An 18,595-nucleotide genomic window follows, 5' to 3' on the forward strand; every position below is an offset into this window, starting at 1 on the left:
GGCACTGGGCTATTGTAGAGGCTTTGTATTCACATATTGGTCTGGACATGGAGACCATTTGATCTGCTCATCTGAAAATGTTAGGTTTCATCCTCCTAACACTGTGTTCCAAGGTGAAGCCCTATGCTAAGTTCCCTGTCCTACTCTCAGGAAATAGAGTTCCATGTTATGTTGCTCAATGTTGGTGGGGTGTTGGTGAAGGCGATCTCTTGGCCACCAAAGCAGATGCTAAGCTGGGTTATGCCTGAGTCTCATAGCCAAAAGGATCTTCACAGTCTCGGGAGTTCATCCAGGCCCACAATGCAACTGAAAGAAAAGCCAAAAAGTGTCATCCCATTGGGTTGCAGGTTTCTGCCCAGTGCCAGGGCAGGTCTAGAGACTTCATTTTTGAGCTCTGGGCTTCAGTTTCTACTCAATGGTAGGTCTCACCACAACAGTTTGAGCAATGAGCTCCAAGACAAAGTCCTATGCTAGCTTTTGTAACTTGCTATCCAGAGGCTGTGGTCTTGCTCTATCTTCTGCTGCTTGAGGTTTGAAAAAGGTCGTCAGTCACCTGGCTAATGCAGTTCCAAGGTCTGTGAGTAGGGGTGATGGGCTCTGCCTGGCACCCACCAGAGCCTGGTACTAGGTGTCAAGTCCAAGGCCTGGGCTTAATAATATTAAAATATATGCATTAAAGTCCTTAACTGTTATGGAACTGGAGTCTCTCTCTGGAGTCTCTCTCTCTCCCTTTAGATGTATTAACGTTTATTTTATGTATTTGGTTACTCTGATATAGGGAGTATGTATAGTTAGGATTGTTGTTTCTTCCTTCTGACCCCTTTATTGTTACGTAATGACTTTCATTGACTCTTTTTCCAGATTGACTGATTGATTTTGTGGTACTGGGGCTTGAACTCAGGGCCTATACTTTGAGCCACTCCACCAACCCTTTTTTATGAAGGGTTTTTTCCAGATAGGGTCTCGCAAACTATTTGCCTGTGCTGGCTTCAAACTGCCATACTCCTGATCTCTGCCTCCTGAGTAGCTAGGATTATAGGCATGTGACACAGGCAACTCCATCCTTCTTGCTTCTTAAGTGTACGTTTTCTTTTTACTATACTAAATCCAAGTACTACAGTCTCTCACCTCACTCTCTTAGCTCTTATGAAGGTTGTCTAGTATGGGAATAGCTATTCAAACTGGTATGTCTGTGAGGAGATGACCCCTGGACAGTCACAGACTTATCTTGCTCATCACTACAACTTACCTTCTTAAGGAACAGAGGAGAGAGAGAGAGAAAGAGAGAGAGAGAGAGAGAGAGAGGTGATCCATGGTCAGTTGGTTCTATTTCTTCTGGGCCTGTTCTGAGGCATCGCCTCATGAAAGGGGGCACATAGCTGAAAAAGCTGCTCATCTCAGGTGGCTGGGAAGCAAAGAGCAAGAGGAAGATATCAGTTTCCTAAAATCTGCTCTGAGCAGTCCCCCAAATGACTTAAAATCTCCCACTAGATTGTGCCTCTTAAGGTTCCACCACCCCTCCCTCAATAGTGCAATGGATGAGGGACTAAGATTTTACCAGATAGGACTTTGGAGGCCCTTATCCAGGCCACAGCAGAGAGGCAGACCATAAAAACCCAATATTGGGTTATGAATAGGTCAGGGTAGAGAACTGAAGGAGTAAAGCCATATGTATTTGACATAGAGCTAAGTCAAATTGGGTGGCTGAGAAACCTTTCTATGGTGGTGGCATTTAAAGTAGAAACTGACACAAAAGCCAGACATTGGGTGATCAGAGAAAATACAATTCTAGAAGGGGGAACAGTTGGGCAATTGTCTCAAAGCAGAAATTAGTCTGAAAATCTGAGGTCCAGACAGATGTTCAGAGTGGCTAGAGATAGTGCATAAGAAAAAAAATGTTGGAATGAGGTTAGTAACATTGGCAGAAGCCAGATCTTGTGTGGCTTTATGAACCATGGTAAAAAGTTTAATTTAGAATCTGTGGGAAGCTATTTGTGGTTTTAAGGAGACAAGTAACCCAATCTGAGTTATATTCTAAAATTAACATACTGCTTCTGGGCAGACTAGATTTATGTGACTTCTAAAAGGGCAGCTGAGAGACGACTCTTAAGAGGCTCTTGTAGTAGTTAAGTAAGAGCAATGGTGGTCTAGTGTAGACTGTGTACATGGAAATGAGGAAAGGTAGAGATAGAACCTTCTTATGATTAGTATATGAGGTGTCCCCCAAAAGGCTAATGTGATAAAGGATTAGCTCAAGCTGGCGGTGCTATTGAGAGGTCATGGACCATGAGGGTGCTAACTTCATCAGTAGGTTAATTCACTGTATGAACCCATTGTAAAAACCATTCAACAAGGGTTAAATCATTTGAATGGACTATTAGGAGGGAGGGTCTGGTTAGAGGAAATAGGTCACTGTTGGCATGCCTTTAAAGGGTATATCTCGTCACTGGACCCTTCCTGTCCTACTCTCTCTGCTTCCATTAGGTAAGCAGTCCCCCACCTCCACCCCTAGCTTGTCCTCCCACTATGATGTTCTAACTCACCATGGCCCAGAAACAACAGAGCCAGCTGACCATGAACTGAAACTATGAGCCAAAATAAATCTTTCCTTCTTTAAGTTGTTTTTATCAGGTATTTTGTTACAGTAACAAAAAACTGACTAACACAAACCTACAAGACTTGCAGAAGCATTTGATATAGGAACATGAATCTTAGATTTTTATCTAGAATAAAAAGGCTGGTGGTTGTAGCATTTTCTGAGAATGAAGAAGAATGTATGGAAAAGCAGATTTGAAAGGGAAAGGCCAAGTGTGCTGTTTGGGGCTCTGTATGTTTGAATTTTCTATTACACTTAGGATAAAAATGACAAGCAGAGGAGTGAACACAATGGCTCACATCTATAATCACAGCTACTTAAAAGTGGAAGATACGGACGATTGAGCTTCAAGGACAGCCAGGACAAAAAGTACAAGACTGTATCTGAAAGATACACTAACACAAAAAGGACTGGGTGGTTGGCTTATGTGGTACAGTACTTTCCTAACAAGCACAAACTCCAAGTTCAAATCCCAGTACAACCAAAAAAGGTTAGAGGCAGTGGCATATATGAATCAGAAGTGCTGGAAGACGTCAGGGTTAGAGGCAGGTAATTGGGAGACATCAACCCAGAGATGATATTTACAGGTTTGGGGAAAGAAGTGGTCACAAGAGAGAATATAGATCGAGAAGGAAAAAGCCAGGAGAGATCTATGGAGGACTCCAGTCTTTTGAACCCTGGAAGAGGAAAAGAAGCTAGAAAAGGAAGCTGAGAGTGGTTAGAAATATAGGGAAAATCCACGCAATGTGTACCCTCTGTGTGAGCTCACAAGCTAATTTTTTAACTAGTTTTAACTACTTTTGTCTTCTCTTCAAATTCCAGCACTAACTGGAAAGCAAAGTCTGGTATTAGACTCTCCCTATTGTAACCCAAACTTTGCTACTTGTTAGCAGGTGACCTTGGGCAAGTAATTAACTTCTCTGTGATTCAGACTCCTCATTTGTAAAAGGGAATTATAAAAATATCTACCTCACAGGCTTGGTGGTTGGACTAAATGAAATAATATATACAAAGCCCCTAGAACAGAGTCTTGCATGTATTCATCATCCATTAAATATGATTTAGCAGGTGATAAATATCTGTAATTATCTGCACTTCACCCTCGAGTGTGTCTTGGAGAAGTTGATATACTTGAGGGTCACCAATGTAGAATATGGAAAAACTGGCAGGAAGCAACTCTGCTCCCAGAGGTGGTAATCTTTCAACTTTCCTTTATTTAGGTCCTTTCCAATAATGATAAACCTCATAACCAGGTTTATCAACCACGGTACCACGGTGTGGAAAACAAATATTTCATTTCAGATATGCATTTCAACCTTCAGTCTCTCCAACCAAATCTTTTCATAAGAAATTGCTGACTGTTCACCAAACGCACTGTGTTTACTTTCTGTCTTGTCTGTGGAATGGCTAAGGATAATTTTTCCATGCCAAAAAAACAAAAAGGCACAGTTAGAATGAGGCAAAAATATCCACATAACCAACAAAACAAATATTCAGTCCTCATATAAAAGCATGATTATGCTCACCATTAATACCAGCATCAAAGAAAAAAGTAGTTTTTAAAGCAGGTTTTATTAATTATCACTATTTTTTAACCAAATAAGGAAGTCAACTTTGACATGGTAATTTTAAAAGGAAGCACACTTTTTAAAATTTCAATTAAATAAAGCATTTCACATTAGGCTAATTAAGTATTATCAAGCAAAGCAGAGAAGAATGATTTGTATTTAACATATCAGCTGTTTATCCATAAATTGGTTTCTTTAATTGTTTGAAAGCAATTTGTTCCCTTCAGCAAATTAAATGTTCCTCTACACAAGTGTTAGACTATTGTTATTGGCAACTTCTTTTATAAAGTAAAGTTAGCTTCAGTTTAATTCCTATCCAAATTAATGAACGGTTCCCTCATTTATGAGACCTTAAATCTTTTCTACTGATGTTCAAATCAGGCTCTATTACTAAATTTGAGGAAAGAGAAGAAGTTCTATATCCATAATCCCAATATCCAATTACAATAACTTATGTGAAACGATGTTGATATGGAAGAAACTGTGAGGAACACCTGCCACTGTAAGCAGCAAGTGGTCTGACTATGATACAATGGTTAAGGGTTCAAGTCCATTTGAAATTCTTAATTCTGTCTGAGAATACCACAGTGCATTGCAGACATTCTCATTACACGTTCAAAGGAAGGAACAGAAGAAAGAAGGAGGAGTGGGAGAGATAGGGACAGAGGGAAGGACAGATTCTCCTTGATTAGAAGTTGGTTTGGAACCATGAGTTTCTTTCGGAACAAACTCATCCACCAGAGACCAGCTCAACATTGAAAAGTTCCCAAAGTCAAACTTACATGCTCTGTTGAAATTCACCCAAGAATTGCACACCTTTTAGCTGAGGAGTCACACCAGATGTCCAAGGACTAGTAACATTTATTCCTGTAGGCTACATCCATATGCGAAGAAGTAGAAGCAAGCATTTCAGAGCTGGTTAGTCAACTTTAAGTTATGCTCAGTGCACTGTATCGGGAATACAAAAGCATTTTCCAGATGGCATCATAAAGTCAGTTCATTTTTGCAAAGCACCATCTCATTTTGAGAAATAGCCCCTTGTTTTTCATTCCCCTTGGTTGTTTTAGAATTGCTTTTCCTTGCCATAAATGCAACACTTAAACTAGAGGGCTGGCTAGATACCTGCTATATATTACAAAAAGTGTGCAACAGGCCATGAATGTTCAGATATGAACTGATGAAGAGGTTGATAAGATATTGTCTTAACCACTGGCCAAGCCATCAAGGAGACAGAGTGCCAGATGGATGTCAGGATTCTACTTTCACTGTTAATGATATGACCTTGAGTAATTCCCCTAATTATGTGGTGTTTCAATGTCTACGTATGCATGAGAGCCATTCTAACTTTCAGAAACTCCTTTGTGACTCATCCAAGGACGACCTGTCATTTGAGTTGTTTCTCTGCTGGCCTGTCTACATGAACTGTCTGCTATGTCCAAATTGTTCAACTTACTCTCCTTCAAATTCTTCTGTGCTGTTCCAAGTTCATGTCTTTCTTCAAGATCTTTCCTTGGCCTATGGTGCACTTTTTCTTCTCTGTCTAGCTGGAGCCTGTTGAGGAGGCCCTGAGCACTCTCCTCAGTTAAGACATTCATGTATCTATATCACTCCGAGAAGGGATTTACACCTAAGACCTTATTTAGCCATCAGAAAAGCCTTATAAAGTCACCATTACTGTGCTTACTTCTTGGATAAGAATATGAAAAACGAGTAAAATGTTTTATGTTCCAAGGCCCAAACTGCTATCAGAAACTGGCTTCAAACTTGGATCTCTTAGTCACTATGAGTTCCTTCCACTATTCCACTTAGTCTGCTAGAGGCATTTTTCATATCCCTTGTTGCATTTATTTATTATTGCTACTTTATGCCTTTGTCATGAATCTGTCATACAGATTCATGTATTCTTGAAGAAATAAGTGCTTTGAAGAAAGGAATGATATTTACATTTCGTACACCAGAATATAAACTTCACAAGAACAGAGAGTTTGACTCTGTCATTCATTGTTCCTACTGCAGCACATAGGGCAGTGCCTGACACAAAATTAGACACAACACTTACTGAATACCTTTTGGTGTGTCTCTTATAGTATCTGACCTTGCATATAGGAGTTCCCAGTAGAAATTTGTTCATGTGGCACAATAAGCTTGTCCCTTCATTAATAAGTGCTTATGTTAACATTTCTTGGATATCTCTTATAGCTTTACATACCTGTTACCTACCTTCTCATATCAGCTTTGATCACTCACCATGGCTATTCTCTAGTCCTTTATTCACTGTTTACCCTACTCTTGGTTTCTCATACTGACACCAGACCCTGATGTTTAGCTCTAAATAATGTAAAATGAAAGTTACATTCTGAGAATTTGCCATCAATAAAAAAACTGCACACTGAATATCATTTATCAAGTACTAATTTTCTCCACACTAAGCATTCCAGTTATTTAATTCCAACAGAAAAGCAAAGATTCTGAACAAATTATTAGTTAGGAAAATAGAGCACAGAGAAATTATGCTTAATTGCTGAGGACTAGTAGCTAATAAAGTGATGAACTAGGATTAAAGTCTGAACTCCAAACCACTGACTCTTCCACATCCATGTGGTTTGTGACAGCTTAGGAAAAAAGCCTAAATGTCTTGCCAGCTCCCATGGTCAAATTGGACAAGTCCTAATAGTTAAGTCAGACATTGTGAATAACAGGACTGCATTTTTGAAGAGTGAGTATTGAGAAAACTTCAAAATAACTGATGGCCACACAAACATCAGTTGTTTCTGCTTGCTCTCTTGATATGGATTTGAAATCATTCAACATGGAACTGAGGAATGTTATTGAATCAGTGAAAACTGGCTTCTTTTCATTAATGGGAGAAAGTTATTAATACGTAACGTAATTATCTCCAACTTAACCCAGTCTAGGCCAGTTGGTGCTTATTAACATTTGAAGTATGGGAGACATTTCCCTCACTTTACTTACCAAGAGTTAATGTTGACATTAGTGTTGGCTGGCATTGAGTCACAGGTTTTCATTATTTCATGGAGTCAAAGGTGTTCAGTGAGTAAATGTAAAAAGAAAAACAATAAAAACAGGACTTCTAGTACTTGCAATAACTCATAATCTTTATAATTTTGAAGTTGGTGAGAGTCTAGTCATTCTTCTGTCTTCTAAAATGAACTGTGTTTGGAAGCTTGGCTGAAGCCTATGTTTAATGCATTTTGGTAAGTGATATCATCAGCACAAGTACCGTTAAAGAGAATACATAGTCAAGAGAGAATGTTCTCAGTTGCAAATAAAAGAACTCTTGTGTGCTTTCTTTTTCTGCCTACCATATATAATATTGGAAAACTCCTCATAAAAAGTATTGGCTTAATGGCCCCCGAAAACAGGCAGGAGTAGCAATACTTATCTCTGACAAAGTAGACTTCAAACCTACATTGATCAAACGAGATAAAGAAGGACATTCCATACTAATAAAAGGGGAAATAGACCAAAAGGAAATAATAATTATCAACCTGTATGCACCCAATGTCAATGTACCCAATTTCATCAAACATACCCTGAAAGAACTAAAAGCATACATTAACGCCAACACAGCGGTTGTGGGAGACTTTAACACTCCATTATCATCAATAGATAGGTCATCTAAACAAAAAATCAATAAAGAAATCCAAGATCTAAAATCTGCAATAGATCAAATGGACCTATTTGATGTCTACAGAACATTTCATCCAACCTCTACACAATATACATTCTTCTCAGCAGCCCGTGGAACCTTCTCCAAAATATATCATATCCTAGGGCACAAAGCAAGCCTCAGCAAATATAAGAAAATAGAAATAATACCGTGCATACTATCTGACCACAATGCAGTAAAAGTAGAACTCAACAACAAAAGTAAAGACAAAAAACATGCAAACAGCTGGAAACTAAATAACTCATTACTTAATGAAGAATGGATCATCAATGCAATAAAAGAGGAAATTAAAAAGTTCCTGGAAGTCAATGAAAATGAAAACACAACCTACCAGAACCTATGGGACACAGCTAAGGCAGTCTTGAGAGGAAAGTTTATAGCCATGAGTGCATATATTAAAAAGATTGAAAGATCCCAAATCAATGACCTAATGATACATCTCAAACTCCTAGAAAAACAAGAACAAGCAAATCCCAAAACAAATAGAAGGAGAGTAATAATAAAAATAAGAGCTGAAATCAATGAAATAGAAACCAAAAAAACCATACAAAGAATTAATGAAACAAAAAGTTGGTTCTTTGAAAAAATAAACAAGATCGATAGACCCCTGGCAAACCTGACTAAAATGAGGAAAGAAAAAAACCCAAATTAGTAGAATTAGGAATGCAAAAGGGGAGATAACAACAAACACCATGGAAGTCCAGGAAATCATCAGAGACTACTTTGAGAACCTATATTCAAATAAATTTGAAAATCTAAAAGAAATGGACAGATTTCTAGATACATATGATCATCCAAAACTGAACCAAGAGGAAATTAATCACCTGAATAGACCTATAACACAAAATGAAATTGAAGCAGCAATCAAGAGTCTCCCCAAAAAGAAAAGTCCAGGACCTGATGGATTCTCTGCTGAATTCTATCAGACCTTTAAAGAAGAACTGAAACCAACCCTCTTTAAACTGTTCCACGAAATAGAAAGGGAAGGAAAACTGCCAAACACATTTTATGAAGCCAGTATTACACTTATCCCAAAACCAGGCAAAGACACCTCCAAAAAGGAGAACTATAGGCCAATCTCCTTAATGAACATTGATGCAAAAATCCTCAACAAAATAATGGCAAACCGAATTCAGCAACACATCAAAAAGGTTATTCACCACTACCAAGTAGGCTTCATCCCAGGGATGCAGGGGTGGTTCAACATACGAAAATCAAGAAACGTAATAAACCACATTAACAGAAGCAAAGACAAAAACCACTTGATCATCTCAATAGATGCAGAAAAAGCCTTTGATAAGATCCAACATCATTTCATGATAAAAGCTCAAAGAAAACTAGGAATAGAAGGAAAGTACCTCAACATTATAAAAGCTATATATGACAAACCTACAGCCAGCATTATACTTAATGCAGAAAAATTAAAACCATTCCCTCTAAAATCAGGAACCAGACAAGGATGCCCACTATCTCCACTCCTATTCAACATAGTACTGGAATTCCTAGCCAGAGCAATTAGGCAAGAAGAAGGAATAAAAGGAATACAAATAGGTAAAGAAACTGTCAAAATATCCCTATTTGCAGACGACATGATCCTATACCTTAAAGATCCAAAAAACTCTACTCAGAAGCTTCTAGACATCATCAATAGCTATAGCAAGGTAGCAGGATATAAAATCAACATAGAAAAATCATTAGCATTTCTATACACTAACAATGAGCAAACTGAAAAAGAATGTATGAAAACAATTCCATTTACAATAGCCTCAAAAAAAATCAAATACCTAGGTGTAAACCTAACAAAAGATGTGAACGACCTCTACAAGGAAAACTATACACTTCTGAAGAAAGAGATTGAGGAAGACTATAGAAAGTGGAGAGATCTCCCATGCTCATGGATTGGTAGAATCAACATAGTAAAAATGTCTATACTCCCCAAAGTAATCTACATGTTTAATGCAATTCCCATCAAAATTCCAATGACATTCATTAAAGAGATTGAAACATCTACTGTTAAATTTATATGGAAACACAAGAGGCCACGAATAGCCAAGGCAATACTCAGTCAAAAGAACAATGCAGGAGGTATCACAATACCTGACTTCAAACTATATTACAAAGCAATAACAATAAAAACAGCATGGTACTGGCAGAAAAACAGACATGAAGACCAGTGGAACAGAATAGAGGATCCAGATATGAAGCCACACAACTATAAGCAACTTATCTTTGACAAAGGAGCTAAAAATATACGATGGAGAAATAGCAGCCTCTTCAACAAAAACTGCTGGGAAAACTGGTTAGCAGTCTGCAAAAAACTGAAACTAGATCCATGTATATCACCCTATACCAAGATTAACTCAAAATGGATCAAGGATCTTAATATCAGACCCCAAACTCTTAAGCTGATACAAGAAAGAGTAGGAAATACTCTGGAGTTAGTAGGTATAGGTAAGAACTTTCTCAATGAAACCCCAGCAACACAGCAACTAAGAGATAGCATAGATAAATGGGACCTCATAAAACTAAAAAGCTTCTGTTCATCAAAAGAAATGGTCTCTAAACTGAAGAGAACACCCACAGAGTGGGAGAAAGTATTTGCCAACTATACATCAGACAAAGGACTGATAACCAGAATATACAGGGAACTTAAAAAACTAAATTCTCCCAAAACTAATGAACCAATAAAGAAATGGGCAAGTGAACTAAACAGAACTTTCTCAAAAGAAGAAATTCAAATGGCCAGAAAACACATGAAAAAATGCTCACCATCTCTAGCAATAAAGGAAATGCAAATTAAAACCACGCTAAGATTCCACCTCACCCCTGTTAGAATAGCCATCATCAGCAACACCACCACCAACAGGTGTTGGCGAGGATGCGGGGAAAAAGGAACCCTCTTACACTGTTGGTGGGAATGTAAACTAGTACAACCACTCTGGAAAAAAATTTGGAGGCTACTTAAAAAGCTGGACATCGATCTACCATTTGATCCAGCAATACCACTCTTGGGGATATACCCAAAAGACTGTTACTCCAGAGGCACCTGCACACCCATGTTTATTGTGGCACTATTCACAATAGCCAAGTTATGGAAACAGCCAAGATGCCCCACCACTGACGAATGGATTAAGAAAATGTGGTATCTATACACAATGGAATTTTATGCAGCCATGAAGAAGAACGAAATGTTATCATTCGCTGGTAAATGGATGGAATTGGAGAACATCATTCTGAGTGAAGGTAGCCTGGCCCAAAAGACCAAAAATCGTATGTTCTCCCTCATATGTGGACATTAGATCAAGGGCAAACACAACAATGGGATTGGACTATGAGCACATGATAAAAGCGAGAGCACCCAAGAAGGGGTGAGGATAGGTAAGACACCTAAAAAAACTAGCTAGCATTTGTTGCCCTTAACACAGAGAAACTAAAGCAGATACCTTAAAGCAACTGAGGCCAATAGGAAAAGGGGACCAGGAACTAGAGAAAAGGTTAGATCAAAAAGAATTAACCTAGAAGGTAACACCCACGCACAGGAAATCAATGTGAGCCAATGCCCTGTATAGCTATCCTTATCTCAACCAGCAAAACCCCTTGTTCCTTCCTATTATTGCTTATACTCTCTCTACAACAAAATTAGAAATAAGGGCAAAATAGTTTCTGCTGGGTATTGGGGGGGGAAGAGGGAGGGGGTGGAGTGGGTGGTAAGGGAGGGGGTGGGGGCAGGGGGGAGAAATGAACCAAGCCTTGTATGCACATATGAATAATAAAAGAAAAATGAAAAAAAAGTATTGGCTTATTTAACGTTAAATTGAGGTTAATAGATATTGCAAAGACTTTGAAAGAGATCTATAAATTCACAAAGTGCTTAGAACTCCTTCCATCAAATCACAATACAAATACTGGGTAGAGGATTGAGAGACTGTGATATGTTGCTATTTTCTCCATCATGAATTCTGTGCAGTATAGTAAGAAAAGCACAGCAGGCTGTGAATTTTATTCATAATACCTGTTATGTAGTTCAATTTCATATGGCATAAGAAAAAAACTAGAATGTACCATAGTATTGTGGTGGTTCTGTTGTGGTATTAATCAATCAGCAGCTTTTGGTGGATTCAGGCAGAAAGCTGGCTTTTATCTTATTGCAGGAATCTAAACACTATTCTTCTGCTGGCTTTGAATCCTTACTTGGAAGAAGATTAAACAATATTTCCATTTGTCAGCAAATCAGTAACTAATGATAAATTATTTAGATGACTGCAGATTGCCTTTGGCTTTCACCTTGAACATGTGAACTACAGGCAGATAGGTCTTTTTCAAAGACTTACTATATGTTACCCTCTGTGTATGATGCTTAGAAGAATCAGATAGTGATCTCTTCCTTGATGGAACTCACCATCTAATGGAAGAGAAAGCTACATCAACATCTAATTGTCATATGCCTACCATTATTTTCTTTATCAGAGGTCCATAACCAGAACTAATAATGTGGAAATGTGGTGATATACTTAAAAGTCAGATGGGGACAGTGAAAGAATAAAAATCTATTAAATAAGGCTGGCAGAGTGACTCAAGTGGTAGGGTGCCTCTTTAGCAAGTGTGAAGCCCTGAGTTCAAATCCCAGTATACCAAAAAAAATCTATTAAATAAAAATTTGGAAAATACAGACTTTACATGTTGGAATCTCAATGCAGAAAAAGATGAAACAAAGCATTGGACGGTGGTTATTAATAAGGGAATGTGGCTTGGCCAAAGGGCAGATACAGAGAGGCTTTGTACAGGAGGAAGTCCAAGGAGCCTGCCTTCAGCTGTGCTACGAAAACCAGGCTTCAGCTCCTAGAGGAAGTGAGCAGCAGCAGAACACAACTCTCCAATCCCTATGAACATCTGGGAAAGTCAACACTAGCATAGTCTCTCCCTCCAGGGGTCAGAGGAGGAAGGGATGTGGGGGAGGCTGTGAGGAAGGCCAGGGCCTCCTCCTACAGCCTTGTTTATTCATCCTTGGGTTGGCTTCCTCAGCCTTGATCAGGTTTACATAACTTAAATACCACAAAAATGTGGAATTTATCTTTGCCTTAATCCTACATCAATTCTTGCATTTAGCTAGCAAACAGTTCTGTGGTGGACAGAGAGGAACCAAAATGCACAACTTTATATTCCTAATTATAATCTCAAAAGCTTTGATCCAAGTGAAAGATACACTCTGTCTTTTGAAACAGGTCTCACTATGTAGTCCAGGTTGGATTCAAACTTGTGATCCTCCTGCCTCTGCCTCTCTGGTGCTAGGATTACAGGCATACAATATCACACCTATTTAATATAATGATTCTGAAATATATCTGATAAACTATTTCCTCTTTTTACCAATGCTGCATATATTTTAGTTTGGGTCTGCTATAGGTGAAGAGAAGACTCTTTGAATTTGACTGACTTTCAATTGTAAATCACAGAAAAAATATGATCTGACTCAAGTCACCCTAAAGAAGTCTTCAGAAATAGGATTCAAGGTAGAAATTTAGTCCAATTTTAGGAAAACATGGAAAACCCCAGTTTGGGAAAGCATAATTTGTGTTGTAAGACATTGAATTTGAGATAAAGTTACTTTCAAAGGTCAGTCACATGACTGTATGTGACTTCATGGGTACCTACAGCCAAAAGTTTTCTTCATCTCTTTTCTACTTCCATCAATTAAAAAAAAAAACTAATTAAATGTGTTTCATTCTACCAACAGGGTCTTGAGTTAACTAGACAACAGGGTTTCAGCTAAAATGTAATTAATCAGGAATGACAGTGATTGATTATCAGAGTGTCTCCCATATTAATTTGTAAAAGGGCATTCGGATATCAATACTTGGAGATCTGGGGGTCAACAGCAATGAGAGCACCACAGGAAGAAGAGACAAATGTTTCCTCCCAATGGGAATTGTTCCCTGAGGAGCTGCTGGTGCAAGCAATTCTTCCTTTCATGATTTATGATGATGTTTTCTTTTAACAACTAATTTCCGGGGATTTGTGTGTGGAAAAATCACTGTCTAAAGTACAGGGGCTGAAAAGTGCTTCAGGGGCTCTGCATGATTTGACTTAAACTTTTCTTTTTGTAAATTCTTGCTAAAGCTTAAAAACCCTGTCTAAAAACTGTTTTCTTTGGCTTTATAAAAATTTGCCTCTGAAACCTTATTCTTTGCAAATAAATGCTGTGATTTGGGGACTCCATGGGCAGATTGACTGATAGAGTCTAGTAGATAGGTTTAAGCAGGAATCCCACTCTGACAGTCACACTGGACATCCTGCAGGAAGCAGTCATGCCATGTGTAGAGAACTCTTGAGGATGGTGAACCATGGCCCATTTATTCAAGAAACTATCTTCCTTGGAGATCTTGAGAAAGATTTATCCTAAAGGAAAAGAACACAGATTCACACAATTGTCTTACAGATCCTTGTCTGAGTCAGAGTGAGGGGCTGCAGTCAAGATGGACGTACCTAGGATGCAAGCATGAGAATGTCAAAATGAAACCCATATTTAGTACAATTAATTAATAAAAAACAAAGAATGGATGAAACCTCAAAGAACCAACTCACCAAAATCTGTCACATAGACAGCTTGATGGAACAATGCCTTGTAGACCTTTTGATGGCAACAGGATGAAAAGCATTTTGCCCTTCTCCAGAGTGCCCTCCTCTGAGCCCAGAGAAGGTAAGCAATGGACAAGATAGCCTGGACAGCATTCTGTTCTGTGGCGATCTGTGTCTGGAGAGAAGCCACAGATATTTTGCTTCAGCAGCTTCTCTATGGCCATGGTGGAAAGTGGCAAAAATAGTAGATATCATTCTGGGAGCTGGACAACAAACAGACCCAACTGCGTTAAGCACAGGACTCATTCCTGAGCTCATATGAGAGAGTCCTTTGCTTCTTAGTCTCCCGAGAGGAACGTGAGGTGAAGTGGATACTGAGGAAGGGTTTGTAGTTCTGTGGAGAGTGGGGACAAAGTCCAGGAATTCTGTGTATGTGTGTGTGTGTGTGTGTGTTGTTTGCTGTTATTGTAACCACGTTTTATATTTTTGTTAATGTCACCTGGAAGAGGCAGGTTTATTTTAGATTCTGGCAGTGCCTTCAAAGTACTCAAGATCTGTGCCTCTGTGGTTTTAAGGAGCCCTCCATTGAGGAGCATAGAGTTCAGTGCTGTCCTGCAGACACCCATAGTGTAGCCCTAAAAGCCACACTAAAGTGTGCCTTTCAACAGGTCTCAAATTGTTACTTTATCACTTCAGCTAAACTCATTCATTTTTACCTTGCTTTGGGGGCACTATTTGCATTTTCACAAAATTAAGGACAAAGAAACACTCAGCAGATCACACAATGATTTAAGTAGAATTGACTATAAATCAGGCCTGACAAAGCTTCCCTACATCAACTGAGTATGGCGTGTATTCAGAAATTTAAAATTTTCATTTTTGAAATTCCATTCCACTTTAGTTTAGTTATTTTGACCATGTTTGGTCAAAACCATGTGTCATGAATTTGCAAATAAGTCACATCTAATGCAGATTATTTTATTTGTCCTCTTTCAGGTTGTCTGGGTCCCTTTCATTTGCAGAGTTGTCAGAAGTGGTCCTGGAATTTTTTCACTGTAAAGTGCTGTGCTAACTCACAGGTCCAGCAAGGACTGGTTTCCATGGTTGGTTGTGGCTGCTGAAGTGAAGGTAATGGGTGGGGGCCATAATTGTCCTTGTTGCTTTCCTGACTGACACTGTGTGATCAATGTCAAGTGTTCACCCTGGTGAAGTGACCAGACTGTAAGAAATCAGGAGGCTTAATGAGCCTTTCTGTTTCTTCATCTGTAAATGAGGTGATTCTTTTTTTGTCTTTTGTTGTTGTTGTGGGGGTACGTTGTACATTTTAAAAAGTTCTTACAATGTATTATAGTTGAATTCACCCTTCCATCATTCTCCTTATTCCTGGAATAGTTTCAATAGGTCTTATTTTTCCATTTTCATACATGAGACTTAACATGGACTGTGTAACAGAATCATTTGCAGAATTCCAAACAAAAACCAATTTCTTGAGTCTCCTAAATACCAAATTAGGATGAATGTGTGTGCACTTTTAAAAAACTGCATAGGTGTTCTACTTACCACCATTGGTTAAAGATCCCTGAGCCAAGTTTCTCTTGAAGTTCCCTTTCACCTTTGAAATACTATTGTTCCCATGTATTCTTATAGGTTGCTGGTGGGAGATTAAATTGGCATAATACATATTGCAATCCTTTAAAATTTTCCAGTCTTTTAACTTGTTTTTTTATAGAAATTTATTCCAAAGTAATTGAATTGTGTATTCAAACCATTGAAACAACATAGACTGTTAGCAACAAGATCTTAGTTATGAGATAAATTATGGTATATCCATAAAACAGAATACAATGGTGTCATCGCAAATTAAATTTTAAGAGAAGAATTAATGACATGGAAAATGTTCATGATATATTTGTGAAGTGAACAAAATTATAGATGTGAGAATTGTGCTGAGTGAGGGATCTAGACACCAGAGTGCAAATAGTATCAGACCACTTACATAAAATTCCAGAGTCAATAAATCTAATTCAAATGACTCAAAGCAGGTCAGTGGCTGCCTGAAACTGGTGCTGAAGATGGGGACTGGACAGAAAGCACCTTTTTGAGGTCATGGGGATGCTTTTTATGTTGATCCTGATGGTGATCACACAAGAGTATCAAGATGCACACTTGAAATGGGTACATTTCATTGTATGAGAATTACACTTCAATTAGAAATATACTTTGTTTCAGCTACGTAAGGTAAGTATTCACCAAATGCTTTTTAAGATTCCCAAAACTTTACTGTTAAACCACTGAAACAAAACTGGAAGAATACTGTTCCATTTTTTAAATAAATACATATACACATGCCTTCAAAAACTAGTAGTACATAAATATAATTAGTGGCTAAGTTTGAGTGTAGGATTAGAAGTGTTTCTTTTTCCTTATCCTTTTCTATTTTTTCAAAAAATTCCAAAATTAACATACTGTCATTTGTCATATGACAAAATAATTATAGGTTTTTATTTTGAAAATGCTGGGCAACATGCAACAGGAGTCAGACCAAGGAATTGCCTTAATAAAATGTGACCTTTATTAAAAAGGAAACACACAGAAGCAGCAGTGGCAAAGCATCAACTGAGAGGGTGAAAATTGACCCGCAGACAAGTGTTCTTGTGTTAGTGAGGACACAAGCACACAGACAAGCATGAGCCGACGTGTGAGGGTCTGTTTCCTTGCTCTGGATGAGCAGAATCTTGGCCTGTTTTTGGTCAGAAACAGAGCACGTGCCATGTTCCTGAGCTGGTGCCCCCTACTGTGAACCCACGGACGGTATAACAAGGTGTCCCGAGTCCTTGGATCACAGGTCTGTACATCACAGCTCTTAGTAGTGTCCCCTTTCCCTCTATAAAAAATAAACTAAAATCAAAGCAAAACCAAAGGCCATGCCTGAGGTGAAGGAAATGACACAGTTACTCTGGGACAAATAAGCAGGGGGGAGTATCGCTGGGAACCTAAACAAGAATGCAGGAGAGGAAGTAAACAGGCAAACAAACCCAAGGCTATGGTCTCCAAGAACAAAGCCCAGCACCGAGGTCATGTCTAGAGAGGATAAGAATCTCCTCTCCAAGACCAGAGGAAACAGAACTTCCGCAGGTGCTATGGACCCCTTGATCGTGAAGTCTCACTTAAGTCCCTGGAGTTCTTAGCTCCAGAAGAATGAGGTGGCTAAAATCCACAGTCCGCTTGACAGGATAAAATTGCCAGACTTACACTCCAAGTCTAGCACTGCAAATTGTGCTCCAGGGAGCGCCATTCTCACAAAATACAAAGTAAAGTGTTCTCCTGTAGAGTGGCACCACCAAACCTCATCTACAGAGATTCATCATCCCTGCCTCAGACTCCACCGTACAGTTCAACTTCTGGTCCAAACAAAATTACAGTAATGGTTTCTTTGCATCTTTCTCCTCTGTGTTTGTTACACTTTCTTATGAGAATTCCCAAAGCTGCTGACACTGAAATTCTTGGAGACTTTTTTTTTATGGATTTAATTCATGAGAGTTTTATTTACTACTATCTACAATCCAGGCTTGGCTTTATGATATAAAACTAGAACCAGTTCAAGATCAAGAAACTCTTCTGTATTTTAAATTATCACTCCTTTGTAATTCTGATACTACTTGATTATTAGATCAAACTCTGATATTTAACTCCATCTTCCTTTAGAACAAGTTCTTGACTAAGAAATTCTCAGTGCCTCAAGAAAATGGCCTTCCAGTGGGCATGAATCCTGGCATAGAGGCAAAGTCTGTGCAGTGTGTGGTTGTTTCACTATAAGCTCTCAAGAAAGGAAGATGTGCATTTCATTGTTCACTTGGAAGTGATGGTTATGTGAATGAAAGACAGGGAAAAATGCTCTGTTCCAACAGACAACTGGCCTCAGATTCCTGAGAGATTGTGAGGATTCGGGGGATAAATGAAAAAGATAGGGTTCATTGTTTGTTTTCCAATTCTTGGTTAATAGTTGAGTACAGACACTGGGATTTGTTCTTTGTTTATTTCAGTTATTGCCCCAAGAACTGTCTTCTCACTGAAAATATGTTATTAAGCACTGACTTTGAGGGAAAGGAAATACTTAAAACATTTAAATTGTTTTAAAATGATAGGTGTTAGTCTACTCATCAA

Source organism: Castor canadensis, chromosome 2 (genome assembly GCF_047511655.1).
Source record: "Castor canadensis chromosome 2, mCasCan1.hap1v2, whole genome shotgun sequence".
Lineage (NCBI taxonomy): Eukaryota > Metazoa > Chordata > Mammalia > Rodentia > Castoridae > Castor > Castor canadensis.